A 25051-nucleotide genomic window follows, 5' to 3' on the forward strand; every position below is an offset into this window, starting at 1 on the left:
CTACACTGCCCCTGATCGCATAAATGTCCCATATGCTTTTTCATCGCTTTAGAGTTATCGATGCAATTTGGTTCAAAATCGTGTGATCTTTCAGAAAAGCCTATAACATCCAGTATTTTGTTCTAGAAATCACGAAGAAATCCAGTTTTTTCGTGAAACTTAACACGTAGCCTTATGTGTGGGACAAACTTCAAATGCGTTTTTCTCAAATAGTGTCCAGGGCATTCGTGGAAATACAATGTCCCATCCCAGAGGGTCCCGGAGTACCAAACCTTCTTAGCATGGTGCTCCCAACGAATACAACCAAATCACGGAGCGTATGGTGGTGTGTCCCCACGCTTCTTCCTCCCCTGTCGATTCAGAATTGTGTTGTTGTTCGAACACTCAGTGCTCAAACTCAACCCAATTACGAGTCATCTCTGCGATACGGCATTACGCAGTAGGCCTGGCCGCTTTAACGCTTGTGATGTTTCAATGCATTCTAATGCAATGGCGCACTACAAATGTTAATAAATGACAGGAGGGATCCAGGCGTCATCTAACCTAAGGCACTCTCCAGGATCCCTTCGAAAGATTGGCTGCGCTAGGTTCTGATTAGATTAGATTAGATTAGATCGCTTATGACATATTTGCTTTACTTATTAACCAACAAAAATTATTTTAATTCATTATTCCAGGTTAAAACAGATTCAGTAATGGAGGATGGAGAACCAACTAACTTAGAAAACTGGAAAAACAAGGCTTGTACTCGGTTTTACATAAAACCGACAGTTAAGAGTGACAGTATTTCTGTTGCCTTCCTACACCAACACAAGCTGTTTACAGAAGATCGTCGGAAGTATGAAATAATCAACACTTGCGCTTTGGATGCAACTATTTATGTGAGCTTGTTGGCATACAAACGCATTAATCACCTAAACGTTTTCACTGAATCACTTAAACAAATTGCAAATGAACCAACCGCTTTAGGAAAAACTAAAGTGCGCAACAACCTTGCCCGTCACATTTTCTGCGGAAAATTTAACTACCAATCCAAGGTAACAACAATTGATTGTGCTGCACTGGTAGACTCGATAGTACCGCACTTTATAAATTTCAACTCGATCTCTATCACCGAAAATTGCATAACTTGTGACTTTTCTAAGAAAATCCATCAGAAGATGATTTCGATCATTAAAAACTCGCAAAATAATATTATTGACGCTATTTGTGAAGCATTACAACCTCCACCGTTTCCATGCTATGCATGCAAAACACTAAAGAATTCAACAATTTCTTACGGACCATTAATTTGGATCGATTTACTTGATTTGTCTAGCAGTCTTACGTCGGAAGCGTGCCCAATAATTTATCTTGACGAAATTCCAAAGTTTCTGACAGTTCTAAAAGAAAAGTATAAACTTCTTGCAGTTATCTCAAAACAAAAATGTCAAGAAACAATAGATCATTACGTGGCTCACCTAAGCGTAGAAAATCGCTTTTTTAACACTGAAAACGGAACAAGCAAATCAAAATACGTACCGGTCTCGAACATAATCTATTCGCAAATGTAAAACCATTACTCTAAAACAGAACAAAACATGTAAAACGAGAATTATTATTGTAACATGTTGTCAATAAAAAAAATAAAAAAAGCACTTAATGAGTTCTAAATTTTAGCACGGAAAAACATTCAAAATGGCGACATCTGAAGTATGACTTTTGAACTTTGTATGGCGATTTGTATGGAAAATATGAGGGCACTAAATGTGGGGTATAGGGCACTAAATAGCACTAAATGAGCACTAAATTTTAGCACTGAAAAACATTCAAAATGGCGACATCTGAAGTATGACTTTTGAACTTTGTATGGCGATTTGTATGGAAAATATGAGGGCACTAAATGTGGGGTATAGGGCACTAAATAGCACTAAATGAGCACTAAATTTTAGCACTGAAAAACATTCAAAATGGCGACATCTGAAATTTGAATTTGAACTTTGTATTGCGATTTGTATGGAAACTATGAGGGCACTAAATGTGGGGAATAGGGCACTAAATAACACTAAATGAGCACTAAATTTTAGCACTGAAAAACATTCAAAATGGCGACATCTGAAATCTTACTTTTGAACTTTGTATGGCGATTTATATGGAAACAATGAGGGCACTAAATGTGGGGTATAAGGCACTAAATAGCACTAAATGAGCACTAAATTTTAGCACTGAAAAACATTCAAAATGGCGACATCTGAAATCTTACTTTTAAACTTTGTATGGCGATTTGTATGGAAACTATGAGGGCACTAAATGTGGGGAAGAAGGCATCAAATAGCACTAAATGTGCACTAAATTTTAGCACTGAAAAACATTCAAAATGGCGACATCTGAAATTTGACTGTTGAAATTTGTATTGCGATTTGTATGGAAACTATGAGGGCACTAAATGTGGGGAATAGGGCACTAAATAACACTAAATGAGCACTAAATTTTAGCTTTGAAAAACATTCAAAATGGCGACATCTGAAATTTGACTGTTGAACTTTGTATTGCGATTTTTATGGAAACTATGAGGGCACTAAATGTGGGGTATAGGGCACTAAATAGCACTAAATGAGCACTAAATTTTAGCACTGAAAAACATTCAAAATGGCGAAATCTGAAATCTGACTTTTGAACTTTGTATGGCGATTTGTATGGAAACTATGAGGGCACTAAATGTGGAGTATAGGGCACTAAATAGCACTAAATGAGCACTAAATTTTAGCACTGAAAAACATTCAAAATGGCGACATCTGAAATTTGACTTTTAAACTTTGTATGGCGATTTGTATGGAAACTATGAGGGCACTAAATGTGTGGTATAGGGCACTAAATAGCACTAAATGAGCACTAAATTTTAGCACTGAAAAACATTCAAAATGGCGACATCTGAAATCTGACTTTTGAACTTTGTATTGCGATTTGTATGGAAACTATGAGGGCACTAAATGTGGGGAATAGGGCACTAAATAACACTAAATGAGCACTAAATTTTAGCTTTGAAAAACATTCAAAATGGCGACATCTGAAATTTGACTGTTGAACTTTGTATTGCGATTTTTATGGAAACTATGAGGGCACTAAATGTGGGGTATAGGGCACTAAATAGCACTAAATGAGCACTAAATTTAAGCACTGAAAAACATTCAAAATGACGAAATCTGAAATCTGACTTTTGAACTTTGTATGGCGATTTGTATGGAAACTATGAGGGCACTAAATGTGGGGTATAGGGCACTAAATAGCACTAAATGAGCACTAAATTTTAGCACTGAAAAACATTCAAAATGGCGACATCTGAAATCTTACTTTTGAACTTTGTATGGCGATTTGTATGGAAACTATGAGGGCACTAAATGTGGGGTATAGGGCACTAAATAGCACTAAATGAGCACTAAATTTTAGCACTGAAAAACATTCAAAATGGCGACATCTGAAATTTGACTTTTAAACTTTGTATGGCGATTTGTATGGAAACCATGAGGGCACTAAATGTGGGGTATAGGGCACTAAATAGCACTAAATGAGCACTAAATTTTAGCACTGAAAAACATTCAAAATGGCGACATCTGAAATTTGACTGTTGAAATTTGTATTGCGATTTGTATGGAAACTATGAGGGCACTAAATGTGGGGAATAGGGCACTAAATAGCACTAAATGAGCACTAAATTTTAGCACTGAAAAACATTCAAAATGGCGACATCTGAAATTTGACTTTTGAACTTTGTATTGCGATTTGTATGGAAACTATGAGGGCACTAAATGTGGGGTATAGGGCACTAAATAGCACTAAATGAGCACTAAATTTTAACACTGAAAAACATTCAAAATGGCGACATCTGAAATCTGTCTTTTGAACTTTGTATGGCGATTTGTATGGAAACTATGAGGGCACTAAATGTGGGGTATAGGGCACTAAATAGCACTAAATGAGCACTAAATTTTAGCACTGAAAAACATTCAAAATGGCGACATCTGAAATCTGACTTTTGAACTTTGTATGGCGATTTGTATGGAAACAATGAGGGCACTAAATGTGGGGTATAGGGCACTAAATAGCACTAAATGAGCACTAAATTTTAGCACTGAAAAACATTCAAAATGGCGACATCTGAAATCTTACTTTTGAACTTTGTATGGCGATTTGTATGGAAACTATGAGGGCACTAAATGTGGGGTATAAGGCACTAAATAGCACTAAATGAGCACTAAATTTTAGCACTGAAAAACATTCAAAATGGCGACATCTGAAATTTGACTTTTAAACTTTGTATGGCGATTTGTATGGAAACTATGAGGGCACTAAATGTGGGGTATAGGGCACTAAATAGCACTAAATGAGCACTAAATTTTAGCACTGAAAAACATTCAAAATGGCGACATCTGAAATTTGACTTTTGAACTTTGTATTGCGATTTGTATGGAAACTATGAGGGCACTAAATGTGGGGTATAGGGCACTAAATAGCACTAAATGAGCACTAAATTTTAGCACTGAAAAACATTCAAAATGGCGACATCTGAAATCTTACTTTTGAACTTTGTATGGCGATTTGTATGGAAACTATGAGGGCACTAAATGTGGGGTCTAGGGCACTAAATAGCACTAAATGAGCACTAAATTTTAGCACAAAGAAAAATTCAAAATGGCGACATGTGTCATCTGGCTTGTATTTCAAATTTTGTATGGCAATTTGTATGGAAACTATAAGGGCACTAAATGTGGGGTATAGGGCACTAAATAGCACTAAATGAGCACTAATTTTTAGCTTAAAGAAAATTCAAAATGGCGACATGTGTCATCTGGCTTGTATTTCAAATTTTGTATGGCAATTTGTATGGAAACTATGAGGGCACTAAATGTGGGGTATAGGGCACTAAATAGCACTAAATGAGCACTAAATTTTAGCACAAAGAAAATTCAAAATGGCGACATGTGTCATCTGGCTTGTATTTCAAATTTTGTATGGCAATTTGTATGGAAACTATAAGGGCACTAAATGTGGGATATAGGGCACTAAATAGCACTAAATGAGCACTAAATTTTAGCACAAAGAAAAATTCAAAATGGCGACATGTGTCATCTGGCTTGTATTTCAAATTTTTGTATGGCGATTTGTATGGAAAATATAAGGGCACTAATTGTGGGGTATAGGGCACTAAATAGCACTAAATGAGCACTAAATTTTAGCACAAAGAAAATTCAAAATGGCGACATGTGTCATCTGGCTTGTATTTCAAATTTTGTATGGCAATTTGTATGGAAACTATAAGGGCACTAAATGTGGGGTATAGGGCACTAAATAGCACTAAATGAGCACTAAATTTTAGCACAAAGAAAATTCAAAATGGCGACATGTGTCATCTGGCTTGTATAGACCATGCTCCACCCACCCTTTGGGTTAAGGGATGCACACAACAACCAGCTGCTGTCACACGGTTAAACTTACACGCACCGCACAAACTCTCACACGCCAGTCAGGTTGGTGGTGGCACTTAATTGCTGCACCATTAAGCGATCATGTTATAACGAGCTGTCTTTTTAACTCAGTTACGTACTTACTTGTGGGAGCGGAAGCGGGTTTGTTCCCGGGAAAATCCCGGGAAAACTTGTCGCGGAGGGATGAAAAAAGGGGGAAAAAAGGGGAAAGATGTGGTATAATTAGCAATACCTTCCAACCGATGGCTGTTTCTGAGCTGGAAAGTGTAACTTTTGAAGTTTTGAAGTGAAGTTTAAACGCGCACAGCAGGAAGCAAGGTAATTTGCGCACTTCTTGCGCGCGACAAAAGTGAAATCCGCCATGTCAGGCCTGACTGCTGCGCTGCTGCTGTTGCTACAACTCTTGGAGGAATCCCCAATAAAACTTGCCAAGACTCGGTTAGACAACGTTTTGGTCCCCCCTCGGTTGGTTGCTTGAAGGAAATATGTGGCAAATTGAAGTAATTGGGAGCGCAAAGGGGGGCAAAACTGTGGGGAGTCATTGGGTGGGATGAAACGTTTTGACAAACTTTGTATCAATATGTGGGAAAAAGGATGTTGATAGTTAATTTAACTAACTCCTTTTCATCCTCATTGTAAAAAAGGTGCAGGTGGTTATGTTACACATGACCAGTACGACAAAGAACTTTGCAAGATGATTGTTGAAATTTTCGATTAGAATGTCCGGTCCAAATTCCCCCCTTATAATAACCGTCCTATCGAACTAAGGGGACGGAAATTGCAAGTGGAGCTGAAATAGAAATCGAAGTGAAATCAATTTACTTTCCTTCACCACTCGAAAGTTACCAAGATGCGGGAATGTTTTTGCAAGGCTGATGCAAACAATCGGCGGCAGTAAAGGAAATTTGAACAGCCGACATTAAAAACTACCCTTTACAGGGCTCTTAATGATTACGAGATAGTTATTCTAAATTTCCAGAAACAGATTTTCACAGTGGCACAAAAAAATGTGCATCGCAGTAGTCTATTTATTACTTCCTGCCTAATAAGCAATATATTTTAACTGCTTAATTTCAGATAATGGCCAAATACAACTTTTGACAAAGAACTTTGTCCTAAGGTTTCTATACGTGGTGTCAATCCAAAATTTTCGCGAAGCGAAAACGTTAGGTGACGAATTCCCCGCTCGGCAAATTTCCCCTCTTTTTGGTGCACGCCGGTTGGATGAACGAACGTTTCCCAATCAGTCAATCGAGAGACGTGAGATTGATGTATCTAAAATCACCCCCACTCCACCGCATAATTTTCGGATCGTCGACGAGCCAACAAAACTCGGCTCGGTCGGTCCCGAAAACTCATTCTATTGCTGGACGACGACGAGGACACATCAGAAGCAGATGGCCTGGTGGCCCGGTAGCAGACGGCCTGGAGGTCCGGGAGCAGATGGCTTGGAGGCAAGGACCAGCTAAAACATGCCAGTCGCGGGAGTCGATCATTGGAACTGGCCACCACCTGGACTGGAGTGGCCGGAGGCCCCAGGGATGTTCCGATGGGGGGACATTTTCCGGACCGTAAGAGTTGGGGCAATATGGGTATCAAACTTTATGGTTTTTTATATTGGATATGAAATTCGACATTTCGGCAGTAGTGGCCACAATCCGGAGTGGCCGGAGGCCCCGCGGATGTTCCGATGGGGGACATTTGCCGGACCGTAAGAGTTGGGGCAATATGGGTATCAAACTTTATGGTTTTTGATACTGGATATGAAATTTGACATTTCGGCAGTAGTGGCCACAATCCGGAGTGGCCGGAGGCCCCGCGGATGTTCCGATGGGGGGACATTTGCTGGACCGTAAGAGTAGGGGCAATATGGGTATCAAACTTTATGGTTTTTGATACTGGATATGAAATTTGACATTTCGGCAGTAGTGGCCACAATCCGGAGTGGCCGGAGGCCCCGGGGATGTTCCGATGGGGGGACATTTGCCGAACCATAAGAGTAGGGGCAATATGGGTATCAAACTTTAGGGTTTTTGATACTGAATATGAAATTTGACATTTCGGCAGTAGTGGCCACAATCCGGAGTGGCCGGAGGCCCCGCGGATGTTCCGATGGGGGGACATTTGCTGGACCGTAAGAGTTGGGGCAATATGGGTATCAAACTTTATGGTTTTTGATACCGGACATGAAATTTGACATTTCGGCAGTAGTGGCCACAATCCGGAGTGGCCGGAGGCCCCGCGGATGTTCCGATGGGGGGACATTTGCCGAACCATAAGAGTTGGGGCAATATGGGTATCAAACTTTATGGTTTTTGATACTGGACATGAACTTTGACATTTCGGCAGTAGTGGCCACAATCCGGAGTGGCCGGAGGCCCCGCGGATGTTCCGATGGGGGGACATTTGCCGGACCGTAAGAGTTGGGGCAATATGGGTATTAAACTTTATGGTTTTTGCTACGGGACATGAAATTTGACATTTCGGCAGCAGTGGTCACAATCCGGAGTGGCCGGAGGCCCTGGGGATGTTCCGATGGGGGGACATTTGCCGGACCATAAGAGTTGGGGCAATATGGGTATCAAACTTTATGGTTTTTTATATTGGACATGAAATTTGACATTTCGGCAGTAGTGGCCACAATCCGGAGTGGCCGGAGGCCCCGCGGATGTTCCGATGGGGGGACATTTGCCGAACCATAAGAGTAGGGCCAATATGGGTATCAAACTTTATGGTTTTTGATACTGGATATGAAATTTGACATTTCGGCAATAGTGGCCACAATCCGGAGTGGCCGGAGGCCCCGCGGATGTTCCGATGGGGGGACATTTGCTGGACCGTAAGAGTTGGGGCAATATGGGTATCAAACTTTATGGTTTTTGATACCGGACATGAAATTTGACATTTCGGCAGTAGTGGCCACAATCCGGAGTGGCCGGAGGCCCCGGGGATGTTCCGATGGGGGGACATTTGCCGAACCATAAGAGTAGGGGCAATATGGGTATCAAACTTTATGGTTTTTGATACTGAATATGAAATTCGACATTTCGGCAGTAGTGGCCATAAACCGGAGTGGCCGGAGGCCCCGGGGATGTTCCGATGGGGGGACATTTGCCGAACCATCAGAGTTGGGGCAATATGGGTATCAAACTTTATGGTTTTGATACTGGATATGAAATTTGACATTTCGGCAGTAGTGGCCACAATCCGGAGTGGCCGGAGGCCCCGCGGATGTTCCGATGGGGGGACATTTGTCGGACCGTAAGAGTAGGGGCAATATGGGTATCAAACTTTATGGTTTTTGATACTGGATATGAAATTTGACATTTCGGCAGTAGTGGCCACAATCCGGAGTGGCCGGAGGCCCCGGGGATGTTCCGATGGGGGGACATTTTCCGGACCGTAAGAGTTGGGGCAATATGGGTATCAAACTTTATGGTTTTTGATACTGGACATGAAATTTGACATTTCGGCAGTAGTGGCCACAATCCGGAGTGGCCGGAGACCCTGGGGATGTTCCGATGGGGGGACATTTGCCGAACCATAAGAGTTGGGGCAATGTGGGTATCAAACTTTATGGTTTTTTATATTGGATATGAAATTCGACATTTCGGCAGTAGTGGCCACAATCCGGAGTGGCCGGAGGCCCCGGGGATGTTCCGATGGGGGGACATTTTCTGGACCGTAAGAGTTGGGGCAATATGGGTATCAAACTTTATGGTTTTTGATACTGGACATGAAATTTGACATTTCGGCAGTAGTGGCCACAATCCGGAGTGGCCGGAGGCCCCGGGGATGTTCCGATGGGGGGGACATTTGCCGAACCATAAGAGTAGGGGCAATATGGGTATCAAACTTTATGGTTTTTGATACTGAATATGAAATTTGACATTTCGGCAGTAGTGGCCATAAACCGGAGTGGCTGGAGGCCGGGGGATGTTCCGAGGGGGAGGGGGTCATTTGCCGAACCATAAGAGTAGGGGCAATATGGGTATCAAACTATATGGTTTTTGATACTGAATATGAAATTTGACATTTCAGCAGCAGTGGCCACAATCCGAAGTGGCCGGAGGCCCCGCGGATGTTCCGATGGGGGGACATTTGCCGAACCATAAGAGTAGGGGCAATATGGGTATCAAACTTTATGGTAATTATGAATCTAGTGAATCTTGGGAAATTTGGACTAGACAATGTAATCGAAAATTTCAACAACCATCTTGCAAAGTTCTTTGTCATACTGGTCATGTGTAACATAACAACCTGCACCTTTTTATGTCCAGTATCAAAAATCATTAAGTTTGATACCCATATTGCCCCAACTCTTACGGTCCAGCAAATGTCCCCCCATCGGAACATCCGCGGGGCCTCCGGCCACTCCGGATTGTGGTCACTACTGCCGAAATGTCAAATTTCATGTCTGGTATCAAAAACCATAAAGTTTGATACCCATATTGCCCCAACTCTTACGGTCCAGCAAATGTCCCCTTATCGGAACATCCCCGGGGCCTCCGGCCACTCCAGGTGGTGCCAAAATGTCAAATTTCATGTCCAGTATCAAAATCCCTAAAGTTTGATACCCATATTGCCCCAACTCTTACGGTTCGGCAAATGTCCCCCCATCGGAACATCCGCGGGGCCTCCGGCCACTCCGGATTGTGGTCACTACTGCCGAAATGTCAAATTTCATGTCCGGTATCAAAAACCATAAAGTTTGATACCCATATTGCCCCAACTCTTACGGTCCAGCAAATGTCCCCTTATCGGAACATCCCCGGGGCCTCCGGCCACTCCAGGTGGTGGCCACTACTGCCAAAATGTCAAATTTCATGTCCAGTATCAAAATCCCTAAAGTTTGATACCCATATTGCCCCAACTCTTACGGTTCGGCAAATGTCCCCCCATCGGAACATCCGCGGGGCCTCCGGCCACTCCGGATTGTGGTCACTACTGCAGAAACGTCAAATTTCATGTCAAGTATCAAAATCCCTAAAGTTTGATACCCATATTGCCCTAACTCTTATGGTTCCGCAAATGTCCCCTTATCGGAACATCCCCGGGGCCTCCGGCCACTCCAGGTGGTGGCCACTACTGCCAAAATGTCAAATTTCATGTCCAGTATCAAAAACCATAAAGTTTAATACCCATATTGCCCCAACTCTTACGGCCGGCAAATGTCCCCCCATCGGCCATCGGAACATCCGCGGGGCCTCCGGCCACTCCGGATTGTGGCCACTACTACCAAAATGTCAAATGTCATGTCCGGTATCAAAATCCCTAAAGTTTGATACCCATATTGCCCCAACTCTTATGGTTCCGCCAAATGTCCCCTTATCGGAACATCCCCGGGGCTTCCGGCCACTTCAGGTGGTGGCCACTACTGCCATAATGACAAATTTCATGTCCAGTATTAAAATCCCTAAAGTTTGATACCCATATTGCCCCAACTCTTACGGCCCAGCAAATGTCCCTGGAGTGGCAACTCACCAACCGGGACCCTACGTTGTGTTTTCTGCGGGAGGATCAGATGGGAGCAACGGGGGCGGAAGCAGGTGGTCCAGCAGTAGCAGCAGCAGGTGCAGGAGCAGCAGGTGCAAGCGCAGCAGCAGGTACAGGCAGCAGCAGGTGCGGGAGCAGCAGCGGTCCGGCAGTAGCAGGTGCAGCAGGAACAGCAGAGCAGTGGCAACAGCAGGTAAGTAGAACACGCGAAGGTAAGTAACAACGCACTTTATTTCTCCAGAAATTAACTAATTTTAATCTTCCTTTTTATTTCAGCACTTCTGTCTTCAAAAGAGGTTGGATTTGGAATGACGACCAAAGTGACGAGACACATTTGGGTGGCTTGCCTCTGACAGCGCAGCGGTGCCAGAATTATGGGGCGAAAAATAATAATGCCGGTTAGCACCAGCTATATTGCGGTGTCGACGGTGCTAACTGTAAAGTACAAAGACCTTTTAAAGAAAGACTGGCTGACGCAACAGTCCCCTTATCGGAACATCCCCGGGGCCTCCGGCCACTCCAGGTGGTGGCCACTACTGCCAAAATGTCAAATTTCATGTCCAGTATCAAAAACCATAAAGTTTAATACCCATATTGCCCCAACTCTTACGGTCCGGCAAATGTCCCCCCATCGGCCATCGGAACATCCGCGGGGCCTCCGGCCACTCCGGATTGTGGCCACTACTGCCAAAATGTCAACTCTTACGGCCCAGCAAATGTCCCCTTATCGGAACATCCCCGGGGCCTCCGGCAACTCCAGGTGGTGGCCAGTTCCAATGATCGACTCCCGCGACTGGCATGTTTTAGCTGGTCCTTGCCTCCAAGCCATCTGCTCCCGGACCTCCAGGCCGTCTGCTACCGGGCCACCAGGCCATCTGCTTCTGATGTGTCCTCGTCGTCGTCCAGCAATAGAATGAGTTTTCGGGACCGACCGAGCCGAGTTTTGTTGGCTCGTCGACGATTCGAAAATTATGAGGTCAAGTGGGGGAGATTTTAGATACATCAATCTTACGTCTCTCGATCGACTGATTGGGAAACGTACGTTCATCCAACCTGCGTTCACCAAAAAGAGGGGAAATTTGCCGAGAGGGGAATTCGTCACGTAACGTTTTCGCTTCGCGAAAATTTTGGATTGACACCACGTATAGAAACCTTAGGACAAAGTTCTTTGTCAAAAAATGAAAAATATCAATCAATTGATGACTAAAAAAATTAATTTTCAAGCCTAATTTTAAAATTTTTTGAGCAGAGGGAATTACAAAATGCATTGTTAGAGTTATGCTTCTGTCACAAATTTGCTGTTTTTTCATAAAATTATTTATATTAGGTCCTTTTTGGTACTGAGACCTGGTTAGGAGGTCGGCTTTTGTAATTACTTTTTTCTCATTTTTAAATTGAAATGCTTTCATTTGAACGTTATACAGTCGGCAGTCTGGTTGTCAATGTCCAAGGGACCTACGAGGAAGAGAAGCATCAGTTTACAGAACGATGCAAAATGAAAACTCGATTGAAATAGTAGTTTATGCAACAAGTTGCAAAAAGAGGATTTTTTCAGCACGAGTCGTACATTTATCCAACGAGGTTAACCGAGTTGGATAAATACGAAGAGTGCTGAAAAAATCAAGTTCTGCAACGAGTTCCATACAACATTTTTTGCAATTCCAAAAAACACACACTGAGTGAAATTTTAAGTCAAATTTTCATGTATTTTGTCAATAAATCGTTTAAATCAAAAAATGTTGAAAAGTGTTACTTTTCGAAACAAGTGCTGAAAAGTTCAACTTTTCAGCACCCATTTGAGTGCTGAAAAGTAGAATTAGTATATTTTTTTTAAGGATGCCTAAGGAATTGTAAACAAATGTACACCATATTCTTTTTTAAGTCACCTTTTTTTAAACGATTCTCTATTTACGCAAATTTTTTTAGTCATGACTTAAATAAAGAATGTCCATGATTTAAATCGAGAATATGACCTTAATTAAGAATCTTCGGGATTTCGAAATATTTCGCTTCATTTTTTTAAATTTTTTTGCCACCTTTCAAAAATTGGTCAAAGACAAACTTGTAGGAAATTTGACGGACTTTCCGAAAAAAAATACACTGAAAGAAAAAAACACTCCACTTTTATGAGATTTTTTGATTTTTAAGTTTAAAAGTCAAATTTGAAGGTGAGCCCACGATTTTTTTTCGTTCAAAATTTTTGTGAAGATTGCCTAAGATGTTACAAAAAGACTCACGAAAAATGCAGGATGGAGCAACTCACCTAATAAAATACAAAAATCATTTACAGAAACTGTTTTTTTTGAAAAGTGCTCTAAACGTCAACATTTTCAAAAATCGAATACGGGAATCGATTCTCCAGACAATTTTACATAAAAGTCTCTATATTGACCATTGTCCTAAGTCCAATCCTTGTGAAGTTACAGCGGTTTTAAAAATAAAAATGTTGAAAAAAGAGGTTTTTTGATGGTTTTTGGCAATTTCTATATAACAGACTTGATTTTTCAGTCTCGAAAATATTTTTACCGGAGAGCTCGTCCAATTTCCCATAAGTTTGTCTTTGACCATATTTCAATTGGATGTATGAGCTTACAGATATAAGCTAATTACATTGCTCATAACTGAAAACATAATATTTTTTCAGTGTAGTATAGTAACCTGGATAGTAAATTAGCTTATATCTGTAAGCCCATACACCCAATTGAAATGTGGTCAAAGACAAACTTATGGGAAATTGGACGAGCTTTTTGGTAAAAATATTTACGAGACTGAAAAATCAAGTTTGTCATATAGAAATTGCCAAAAACCATCAAAAAACCTATTTTTTAACATTTTTATTTTTAAAACCGTTGTAACTTCACAAGGATTGGATTTAGGACAGTAGTCAATACGGAGATTTTTATGTAAAATTGTCTGGAGAATGGATTCCAGTATTCGGCTTTTGAAAATTTTGACGTTTAGAGCCCTTTTCAAAAAAATAGTTTCAGTAAATGGTTTTTGTATTTTTTTTAGGTGAGTTGCTCCATCCTGCATTTTTCGTGAGTCTTTCTGTAACATCTTAGGCTATCTTCACAAATATTTGGACCGAAAAAAAATCGTGGGCTCCCTCTCAAATTTGACTTTTAAACTTTAAAATTAAAAAATCTCATGAAAGTTGAGTGTTTTTTTCTTTCAGTGTATTTTTATCGAAAAGCCCAACAAATTTCCTACAAGTTTGTCTTTGACCACTTTTTGATACGATGCAACGGCTTCGAGACACAGCAATATTTAAATTACGAAATACAAAAATATTTAAAACACTTACGCCCTTCTCAAATATCATTATCGAGTGTAACTGGCTCCATATACACAAAAATGACTTATATATGCCTAGGATAACATGTCTACAAAGTTTCATTGAAATCGGAGAGGGTCGGGTACAACCGATTCCCTGTTTGACATGGAATTGCTCAAAAAAACATTGATGATTGGTCTTTTCGCTTCTGGGATAAGGCCCTTATAATAAAAAGAAGCAACAAAATAAATGTTTTCTTAAGTGTCACTCAAACAGCTCTCAGTGTGCCTTTATCTCAGAAGTCAATATTTTAATTTACAATGTAAAAAAAAGAAATGAAGACTATCGTTTCAAAAGAGAGTTATTTTGAATTGCCTGCCCTTTGAAATGTTAGTTTTAATATTCAAATATTTGTTTCAGCAAAATCAAAAAGTTTCACGTGTGATTTATATTTTGAAATTGAAAATCGGATAATTAGTTTCAAAGATCAGTGCTGTTTCAGTGACACTTAAAAAAATAATGGAACAAAAAGGCCAATCTTTAATCTTTCTTTGTAAAAATATATAAAAAATTCTCAGCTATCTTTAAAAAAATGGAAATTAACAGTCATGAGCACCTAAAAACCAAAAAAATCGTTATTTCTCATTACTTCACCTCAAACAAATCTCAAAATAAATATATACAAATTTTGGGAAATCTACTTCAAATAATATAAAGTTAATGAAAAAATAAGTTTTAAAAGTTTTATCTATATTTTTCTGAATAATCTTATGCTGTTTTTGAAGAGATTTGTGTTTTAATTAAACATTCTTAAATTCTTTGAAAATTTGAATATTTGAGTTAACATTATTGTAGAACATGGCAACGCATATTGAATAATTTTCTTGTTATTTATTTATTTCATGAGCTTATGATTAATATAGCTGTAATTTAAATTTTTAACTTTCCAATGCCACCTAAATCCACTGCCCACTCTCTTAAAAAAACCCAGCTGAGCCCTTAAAATCTCCCAACCCACAGTCGTCGTCGTCGGCGGCGCTGGCTGTCTTGTCCCACGAAATTTCCCACCACTCACATTCTATCGTTTTAATTTCGGGACCCATTCGTGCCATAAATCGCTCCCCGGATAAACTGTTCGCCACGAGGCTAAAGCACCCCGACACTGCATCCCAAAAATCCCTGCGCCTTTTCCCCCCAAAGGGAGTGGCGGCCAAATGCCACCGAGGGGGATGACCAGGGGCAACATCAGCAGTGGGACCATATGTGACGGTTAGGGTGACCGAATTGGGTTGGGCTTTGGGATTCTACAGTAAAATTTTTAAATTCCTTAAATATTTTCAAGAAAATATAAAAAAACTAATAAATTCATAACAAATTACTGGAAACCCTAATGCCAAAGCTTTGCCTTAGTCATCGCCCAGGATTGGAACCTTGGCTTGGTTCCGCTTGAAATGCTGCTGCTCCACGTCGCTTCGGGTCTTGATCCTTTTGGCCGGCAGCAGCGCGTTGCCACGTTGAACGTTCCGGGACGCTTGCGGAGACCTCTAATCTCTCTTGAAGAAGAACCACCGCCATTGCTGGGGTGGGACTCCGTCAGACGGACAGGTTTTAATCCTTCTGGCCGGCCCTCCCGGCCATGTGGCACACATGTGGACCACTTTTTGAACCCAAACGACGTTGGCGACGTTTGCTGGTAAAATAAAAAAAATAATACGAAGCCGGAATTGTGGCAAAAAAAAGTTTCACGCCGCCATCATGAGCTGTGGGTTTCATCTTCTGGAGCTGCTAATCCTGGGTGCCACCCGGGCAAGAGCTTTGACTGTCGAACGGTGTTAGTGGACCAATGAATCTGCCACACTGGCCGTGGGACAACTCGAGCGAAAACAGATGCTGCTGCTGGTGGTCGCCCGGGAAATGTCGGAACTAAATATTTTTTGCTATCTCTTGAGGGATAAAAAAGGATTCGTCACACTTTAAAGTTTTCCAATTAGAAGCAAACTGATCTCAAAAGTTTGATGTTGTAGAGAGGGGAAAAAATGAAGGAGAGTCGTTTGCAGATTAGAGCCTTCAGAAACCCTTATAAAAAAAACAGTTAGTCATGTATTCCTTCTCCTGTAAATAATTGATCAAACTAAGCATATTTTTCAGCGCTTTAATTTAATTTTGAAACTTTCTGAATTTTTCAAAACCTTGAACATTATTAGGTTGTTTTTTGAAATTTCATCTTGAAAAGAGCAATTAAATCTTGAAAAGAGCAATTCTCTACCAATAATAGATTTTATTTTCCGAACTTTTCGATTTTTTAAATTATGAAGCAAGACTGACATTTTAAAAAATCCAAACATTCAAAAAATATTATTTTTCCGTCTACCTACTTTATCTGAATGATCCTCATCAATACTTTGCCCAAGACTCCATATTGTTAAGAAAATTCCTTCTAAAGTTACAGATTTTCGAATATCTACGCATCATTTTTGTATGGTCAGCTGCCGAAATTGTATTGAGGCTTACATGGGTGAACCAATCACACAATATGGCTACTTTGGTCATTAAGAAAAAATCCCACAAAATACAAAAAAAATGTCGTAATCGGCCGATTTTGTAGATAATTACTCAAAAACGAAAAAAACGAAGTATTTAGCTTTTAAAACCCTGCACTGCCCAAATTTTTTTTTCGAGAATTTTCATTTTTCCCGCGTTTAGGAAGTCATTTTGAGCATTTTTTGTTTTACGAAAAACTTTACTTCTCTTGTTTTATGTATTTCTGGTTTCATTTTTAGTATTTTAATTTGCATTTATCTTGTCAGCAATTTCCCACGAAAACAGCATGATTCAAAAAATAAGTTCTCCGATCGAGCTCAATTTTTTTCTGGGGGATTCTTGGCCGAAATATAGAGCGAGTTGTGGCGCTACAACCACGGCAAATAGTGTCCAGGGCATTCGTGGAAATACAATGTCCCATCCCAGAGGGTCCCGGAGTACCAAACCTTCTTAGCATGGTGCTCCCAACGAATACAACCAAATCTCGGAGCGTATGGTGGTGTGTCCCCACGCTTCTTCCTCCCCTGTCGACTCAGAATTGTGTTGTTGTTCGAACACTCAGTGCTCAAACTCAACCCAATTACGAGTCATCTCTGCGATACGGCTTTACGCAGTAGGCCTGGCCGCTTTAACGCATGTGATGTTTCAATGCATTCCGATGCAATGGTGCACTACAAATGTTAATAAATGACAAGAAGAGTGCTAGGCGTCATCTAACCTAAGGCACTCTCCAGGATCCCTTCGAAAGATTGGCTGCGCTAGGGTCTGATTAGATTAGATTAGATTAGATTAGATTAGATTAGATTAGGGGGATTCTTGGCCGAAATAATTAAACCCATATTTTTTTGTTTGACCATTAGGGTGACCAACATCGTGCTAGGGTGGTCCGAAAAATGGCAATTTTCGTCGATTTTCGCAAAAACCAGTTTTTGCCTTCCTCACCTCACTGAGGAAAGGCTATAAAATCACTCGAAAAATGAACTTCTTAATTCGACCTCGTAGACCTACTTTCACGTATACCTATCGACTCAGAATCAAATTCTGAGCAAATGTCTGTGCGTGTGTATGTCTGTAAGTCCGTGCACCGAAAAAAATGCACTCGATTATCTCCGGACTGGCTGAACCGATTTGGGCCGTTCTGGTCTCATTCGATCCGTCTTAGGGTCCCACAAGACCTATTTTAACTATTATGAAGTTTTGTTAAGTATTTCAAAAGTTATGCTAAAAAAACGATTCCGGCTAAAGTTTGAAAGATTTTAAAAAGGGTGGTTTTTGAAAGAAAACCCGTCTGATCATACATTTTTAGAAAGGTATTTAAAAGACCTTTCTAATGAGCCCAAAACATTGAAGATCTGATAACCCTATCAAAAGTTATGAGCACTTAAGTGTCATTTGTACACATTTCAGAGGCCGGATCTCAAATATTTTGATGAAAAAGTTGTCCGGATCTATCATGCTACCCATCGTTGGATAGGTTATCAAAAGACCTTTCCAACAAGCCCAAAAGATTGAAGATCTGATAACCCTATCAAAAGTTATGAGCAATTAAGTGTCATTTGAACACATTTTAGGGGCCGGATTTCAAATATTTCGATGAAAATGTTGGCCGGGTCCATTATGCAACTCGTTGCTAGTTGGATAATTGAAAGACCTTTCTAATGAGTCCAAAACATTGAAGATCTGACAACCCTTTCAAAAGTTATTAGCACTTAAGTATTTATACACTTTTTGGAGGCCAGATCTCATATATTTTGATGAAAACGTTGTCCGGATCTATCATGCAACCCATCGTTAGATGGGTAATCAAAAGACCTTTCCAACGAGGCCAAAACATAGAAGATCTGACAACCCTATCAAATGTTAGGAGCACTTAAGTGTTGTCTATACATTTTTTCAAGGCCGGATCTCATATATTTCCATGAAAAAGAAGTCCGGGTCCATAATGCGACCCGTCGTTAGTAAGATAATTGAAAAACCTTCCAAATGTTCCTAAAACATCGATGATCTGATTACCCTATCAAAAGATATAAGCACTTAAGTGTTATTTATACACTTTTTGGAGGCCGGATCTCAAAAAAATTGATGAAAATGATGTCGGGGTCCATCATGCAACCCGCCGTTAGTCAGATAATTGAAAGACTATTCAAAGGAGCATAAAACAAGATTTAGTAATCCTATCAATAAGACGAAATAAGACGGAAAAGACGGTTAAGCACATTTTTTTATTCACAACATTACGTAGAAATGCAATACAAATGAAACATTGACTCTTTTTGTGGTGAAGAATAGTCCCGCATTACTGCGGGGAACCAGGATCCGGCTATGGGTGCCTCCAAGAGAGGTCATTAAAGGGGGGAATTGAAATTTTCTTTGTTTGAAAGGAGCCATACTATAATGAGGCGGTACTCATTTTTTGTCAGGGGGCAACTCGCGGCGGTTAAGTAGGCCACTTCTTGCAACTTAGAGCGACCATCCTGGTGATGGCTCAGCGACGATGTAGGTTTGACTCTAGGATCTGGCGTTGGACAGCAGCAAGTTTGTCCACCGGAAGTTCTACGCAGGCAGAACCTAAAAAGAAATAAAATTGTAAATTCGCGACTATATTATTTTGATAAAAGAAACACTTACTGTTATTGCTATCTTTGGCAACTTCATCTTACATATTTCACGCCCGGTGCCTCCATCGGTGCCGAATCTTTTGGTGGTGACTTTAATCTGGCTTCGGATCTTGAATGGCTAAATATTACGTTGGCTTAGTCTGTCTTTGTCCACAAAAAATGTTTACAAATAGGTTGACAAAAAGAGCTTCGACGTTTGACGTTAGAAAAACTGTTATACGGATGCTGTTTTATCATTTGACTTCAACATACAGCTGTTATACGGGAGCAAGGTTTGGTAGGAAAGGTAAACAGAGCATCAATAGAGTCGTATCAAAATACCCTTACCAAAAATCAATTTTCTGAGTTCAATATCCCACTTTTCATACGATTTTTTCAGTTCAACCCATATAATCATTTTTTTGGTTGTAGTTCCTGAACTCAAAAAATCGTATGAAAAAGTGGGATATTGAACTCAGAAAATTATGATTTTTGGAAGGGTGTAGGGTAGGGTGTTTCAGCCAAACAAAAAAGTTCTCAGAATCAGGCAAACCGAGGTTCCCCTAGTAGAGGATACCAATAGGGACTCTCATGCCAAATATCAGCCCATTTGATTGAGAATTGGCCTGTCCCCAGCGGTTCAAAGTTTACATGGAAATTACTATGGGATTTTTGTGCTTTTCGTTCAATCGTTCGTACAGGTCTGGGGACAACATGGATTCACTCGGAATAAAGACAGGTGTGTAGGGGATGGTCCAATGAACAAATTCCAGAAGGAATTAGGGTTGTCCATTCTGTCCCCAAGGTGCGCATTGGATCGACGTCCGGTGTCTCCAGAATCATCGATTCACCCTTCAAATGTACGCATTGTCCTTAGTATGCTATGACGGCTAGGAGAAAATTACGACGCCCCATGTCAGACGGTGAACACGTGGCAGAGCATCTACTCGAGTTTTGGCTCAGAAACATTCTTTAAAGTACTAAAATTATAATTATTGATGTTCCTGGAAGAATTTCAACTAGGGGAAATATACCCATTTTAATCACACTAAGCCGTTCGACCCATTCTCATCACTTTTGCCATTTCCGCTATTAAATCATCATTTTCAGATGTATCAACAATGATGATTTGCTTGCTCACTTTTATTTGAGCTATTTATTACTTTGGGACAGTCAAAAACACTTTCTTTAAGCTGTAATTCATGATCAAAGTGCTGATAGGCCGATAATACAAATAGGCTGAGAAAGGGTATAGTTCCCCTATTCTAAATAAAGTAAAATGATGATTTTGTGTTAATAATGCAATCGATGCCTCTTCACGTGTTCACCGTCTCATATGGGGCGTCGTGGTTTCCACCTAGCCGTCATAGCATACTAAGGAAATGCGATGCTTTTGAAGGATGAATCGTTGGTTTTGGAGACACCGGACGTCGATCCAATGCGCACCTTGGGGACAGAATGGACAAGCCTAATTCTTTCTGGAATGTGTTCATTGGACCATCCCCTACACACCTGTCTTTATTCCGAGTGAATCCATGTTGTCCCCAGACCTGTAGGAACGATTGAACGAAAAGCACAAAAATCCCATAGTAATTTCCATGTAAACTTTGAACCGCTGGGGACAGGCCAATTCTCAACCTAATGGGCTGATATTTGGCATGAGAGTCCCTATGGGTATCCTCTACTAGGGGAACCTCGGTTTGCCTGATTCTGAGAACTTTTGGTTTTGGATGAAACACCCTAGTGTAGGGCTTAAGGATCCAATTATGAGGAAGGCACTAACCACCTAGAGGTGGATTAAGCAACGTTTTTTTTCAAAAAGTCATATCTCCGCGCCATTTCATCCGATTTTAGCTGTCCTAGACGCAAAAGAAAGTTAATTAGTTTGGCTATTTGGGAAAAATAGTAAAATGTTTCAAAAATCTAGCTTAACATTTGAAAAGGTCGTATGAAAACTTAAAATGCTGTTTTGAAGGTCTCGGGACAAGTTATGTTTTCAATACTCTGAGAGACAATTTTTTGAAAATAAAAACTGGGTTTTTCGACGCGCCACGCGCAAAAATGGAAAAATAAAAAAAAAACGGGAAAAAATCGTTTTTTTTTTTCACTGAAACTGCGATAACTTGAAAAATTCAGCGATGACCTATAAATGTTATGAAATTAAAAAATGCATCTTTTAATTACGAAAATTTTGGTACCCTAACATCTATAGGTCATCGCTAAAATTTTAAAGTTATTGCAGTTTTGGTGAAAAAATTCGAGTTTTTCCCGTTTTCGTCATTTTCCCATTTTTGCGCGTGGCGCGTCGAAAAACCCAGTTTTTATTTTCAAAAAATCGTATCTCAGAGTATCGAAAACATAACTTCACTATTTTTTGATATATTATGTGAAATTTTCCGAGGAATCCGATAAAAATATTTTCAGACATAGGCTCTTTGGTCCCGAGACATTCAAAACAGCATTTTATGTTTTCATTCAACCTTTTCAAATGTTAAGCTAGAGTTTTTAAACTTCCTACTATTTTTCCCAAATAGCCAAATTAATCACCTTTCTTTTGCGTCTAGTACAGCTAAAATCAGATGAAATGGCGCGGAGATATGATTTTTTTTTTAAAACTGGTTTTTGCGAAAATCGACGACAATTGCCATTTTTCGAACCACCCTAACACAGCGTAGGTCACCATAATGGCCAAACAAATAAATACGGGTCTAATTATTTCGGCCAAGGATCCCCCAGAAAAAAATTGCTCGATCGGAGAACTTTTTTTCGAATCATGCTGTTTTCGTGGGGAATTGCTGTTGTTCAGTTTATGTTTGTTTTTGGTAGTATTTGGCCTAATGTTTTGCTAGTTTTTCACATTTTCTGCTTAAAAATGGAAACATTATCATTCATCATAGTCTGGGACACTGGAAAAATTACTGCATACTTCTTTTTACTTGAAATATAGGAAATGTTAGTTAAAAATAAGGCCAAAGTTGACCCCTAAAAAATAACATTGAAAAACATTGGCAAAGTCACATAAAACAGATAAAACCACCCATATTTTTTACGTTTTAGAATTTTTTTTATCCTCCAATACCTGAAGCGGTCGGCCGGAAGATAAACACCTAAACCTTAACACTAAACACAGCACCTTAAAGGACCTAATAAAAAAAAATATTTTGTATTTTTTAAGTTTCAATAAGGTATTTTGCATCATAAGTTTTTCAATAAAAGGCTCCTCACAATTTAACGGGCATGTCATATAAAATGGACATGGGGATATTTGAATATTTATATATTGAGTAGGAAATTTCGTATCGATTTGAGGTTTTGGTTGTAGGTAATTATAAAGACTTATTAGAAAAAAAAATGCACCCATGGGGGAAAAAATGCTAAATGGAATTTACAATCATAAATAACTCGATTTTTTTTTTATAAATTGCACGGTTTTACAGTTTTAGACAATTTTAAAGTAAATGTTTTTTTTTCTATTTTGTTGTTTCGAAATACTTGAATCGGGACTACAGTCTGAACAGGGACAGCAGTTTTTAGAGCAATTGAAGCTTTTAAATTTGGTCTGCGTCTGTTCTAACCAAAATCAACCAGAAAAATCACAATATTGTGCTCCAACAAGGTTAAAACTGCTATCCCAATTCGCCTCATGTGTCCTGATTGACCCCAATTTACCGTACTTAAATTTCAATTGCGCAACCTTCATAATTTTCAATTTGGAATTGAAGCTTTTTGCAAATGACCATTCAATATTATTGTTGAATCCTAATTATGACAAACAAATCATTTAATGTTGCCAGAAACCGTAACATAATGATAAAATGCACCCTTGTTTATTTTTAAAACTAAAACATGAGTTTTCAGTCAATACTTTATTATTTTTAATGACATATGTTGCATTTTATACAACTATTTAATTAATCTTACATATACGTTCAAAAAATCCAATTATTCGCTCTACAGCGAATAAAAAAAATGTTGTTATGCCAAATTAATGAGAAAACAAGTTGAAATGGCAAATGCAATGTGTCATCACCAATATTTAATAATTACTGTCATGCAACTTACTCATGTCATACTCAATCTATATCTGGATTGAACGGAATATGACTTGAGCATTCTATATTTTGATTTAAAAAATCAGGCAAATTAGTTTTGCTTTTGTGCCAAAATGAATGCATGAATTTAACTTAAAAATTTTCTTAAATCTCGTAAAGTAAAAATAAATCCCGGAACTAAGGCTTATGGCCAGGTCAACTGCGTAAAGTTAACAGCGAAGATGATTCGTTGAAATGGATTGAGTTTGAGCACGAATGTTCAATCAACAACACAGTTCTGAATCTACAGGGGAAGAAGAAACGTGGGGATCCCCCGTTCACGTTCCTGTTTGTTAGAGGAATCCGTACTTAAAATCGTGATAAATAAAACATAAAAACAATCCATGTAAAGTTTTCCGTAAAACGAAAGTATCTTAAAAGGGAAAAAATATGTTTAATTCAATTTTCATTTCACAATCGGATTGATTATCGTCGACAATCTAAATCAATATACAAAACAGCACTTTCTAACTCATCAAACGCACTTTCCCCCTCCTGTGGCCAATCACCTGTCAAGCTAAAGCGTTCTGAACCCGCGCGCGCACTCACGCCATTTTACGTCCAATCACATTAAACTACACGCTTTGACACAGTGCATTAAACACATGTCAAAAGGCGTGTCGCCCCGTTGACATTTATGAGATGATTTATCTTCCTTCGCCACGAAAGCTGACAGCCGGCAGCCAGCCAACCAACAAATTCTCCACGGTGGAAAGTGATATGAGCAGCATGATAAGACGAAAAAAAAACTCCCACAAGACATGCTCCGAAACATGATCTTTAAGATCTTCTTACTGACACCATTAAGTGAGATGAGAAGTGGAAGGGGAGGTGGTTACATTGGTGATAATTTTTCCATTTAAGCTTTTTCGCAGAATCGTGTCAGAAGGGTGTTGTGACACTCCCGCTGCAAATATCCACGTGCCTTGGTAAATAGCAGTCATAAATTTAGTCATAAAGTTCGAAAAGCTTCACGGGCTTCTTTACTAGTTGTTCGAGAAAAGAATAATGTTGATTGCGTTAACCAAGGTTTTTTGTTTTAAATAATTTTGCTTTAATTTTATTCAAAGAGAGCGAAAATTTTGCGAAATCACAGAATTGAATCGTAGGCTATGCTACCTCTCTGTTCAACATCTGGGATAATTTCCACCGAAAACCAGCTCTGATCACCTTCAGGGCAAGGCACTCAACTTCAGCACGGTCACAAAATTTTAATGGTCCACCAGTTTGGTGTACCGAGTACCGGTATCCCATCAGTGACAACTGTGACAACACACCGGTGGCCTCGTTCCAAGCCGTGCTGTGGCCTGAGCCCATCAATCCGTCCACCTCATCATCATCATCATCATCGTTGCCGCCAACCTGGTCGGAACAGGTTGAGTCCACCCACGCCTCCCCCACCTTCAGGCTGTATGATTAATTACCAACCATCAAGGGTGCTTGTAAAATTGCATTCAAATGAAGCTGAACCCCGGAACTTAATTGTTTTTCGAGCGAAAACAAGCAACTGCGAGCCTGGGCGTCTAGTGGGGAAGTCAGCAGCTGGCAAAGGTCAATCCGGGGGTTCGTGAAGTGGGTCATTAAAATTCA

At 39.9% G+C, this 25051-nt stretch overlaps 1 protein-coding gene and 1 long non-coding RNA gene across 2 annotated transcripts in view; both read right to left on the reverse strand.

The window, feature by feature from the left end:
• The window catches only part of LOC120422401 (uncharacterized), a 726749-nt gene that overhangs the window by 252840 nt on the left and 448858 nt on the right, over nt 1-25051 (reverse strand). The window lies entirely within an intron of this gene.
• LOC120422420 (uncharacterized) lies at nt 18977-19572 on the reverse strand. The gene is made up of 2 exons (XR_005606130.2): nt 19402-19572; nt 18977-19341 (listed from the first exon to the last, which is right to left on the reverse strand). It is a non-coding gene; the product is annotated as an uncharacterized LOC120422420 (long non-coding RNA).

This window comes from Culex pipiens, chromosome 2, assembly GCF_016801865.2.
Source record: "Culex pipiens pallens isolate TS chromosome 2, TS_CPP_V2, whole genome shotgun sequence".
Lineage (NCBI taxonomy): Eukaryota > Metazoa > Arthropoda > Insecta > Diptera > Culicidae > Culex > Culex pipiens.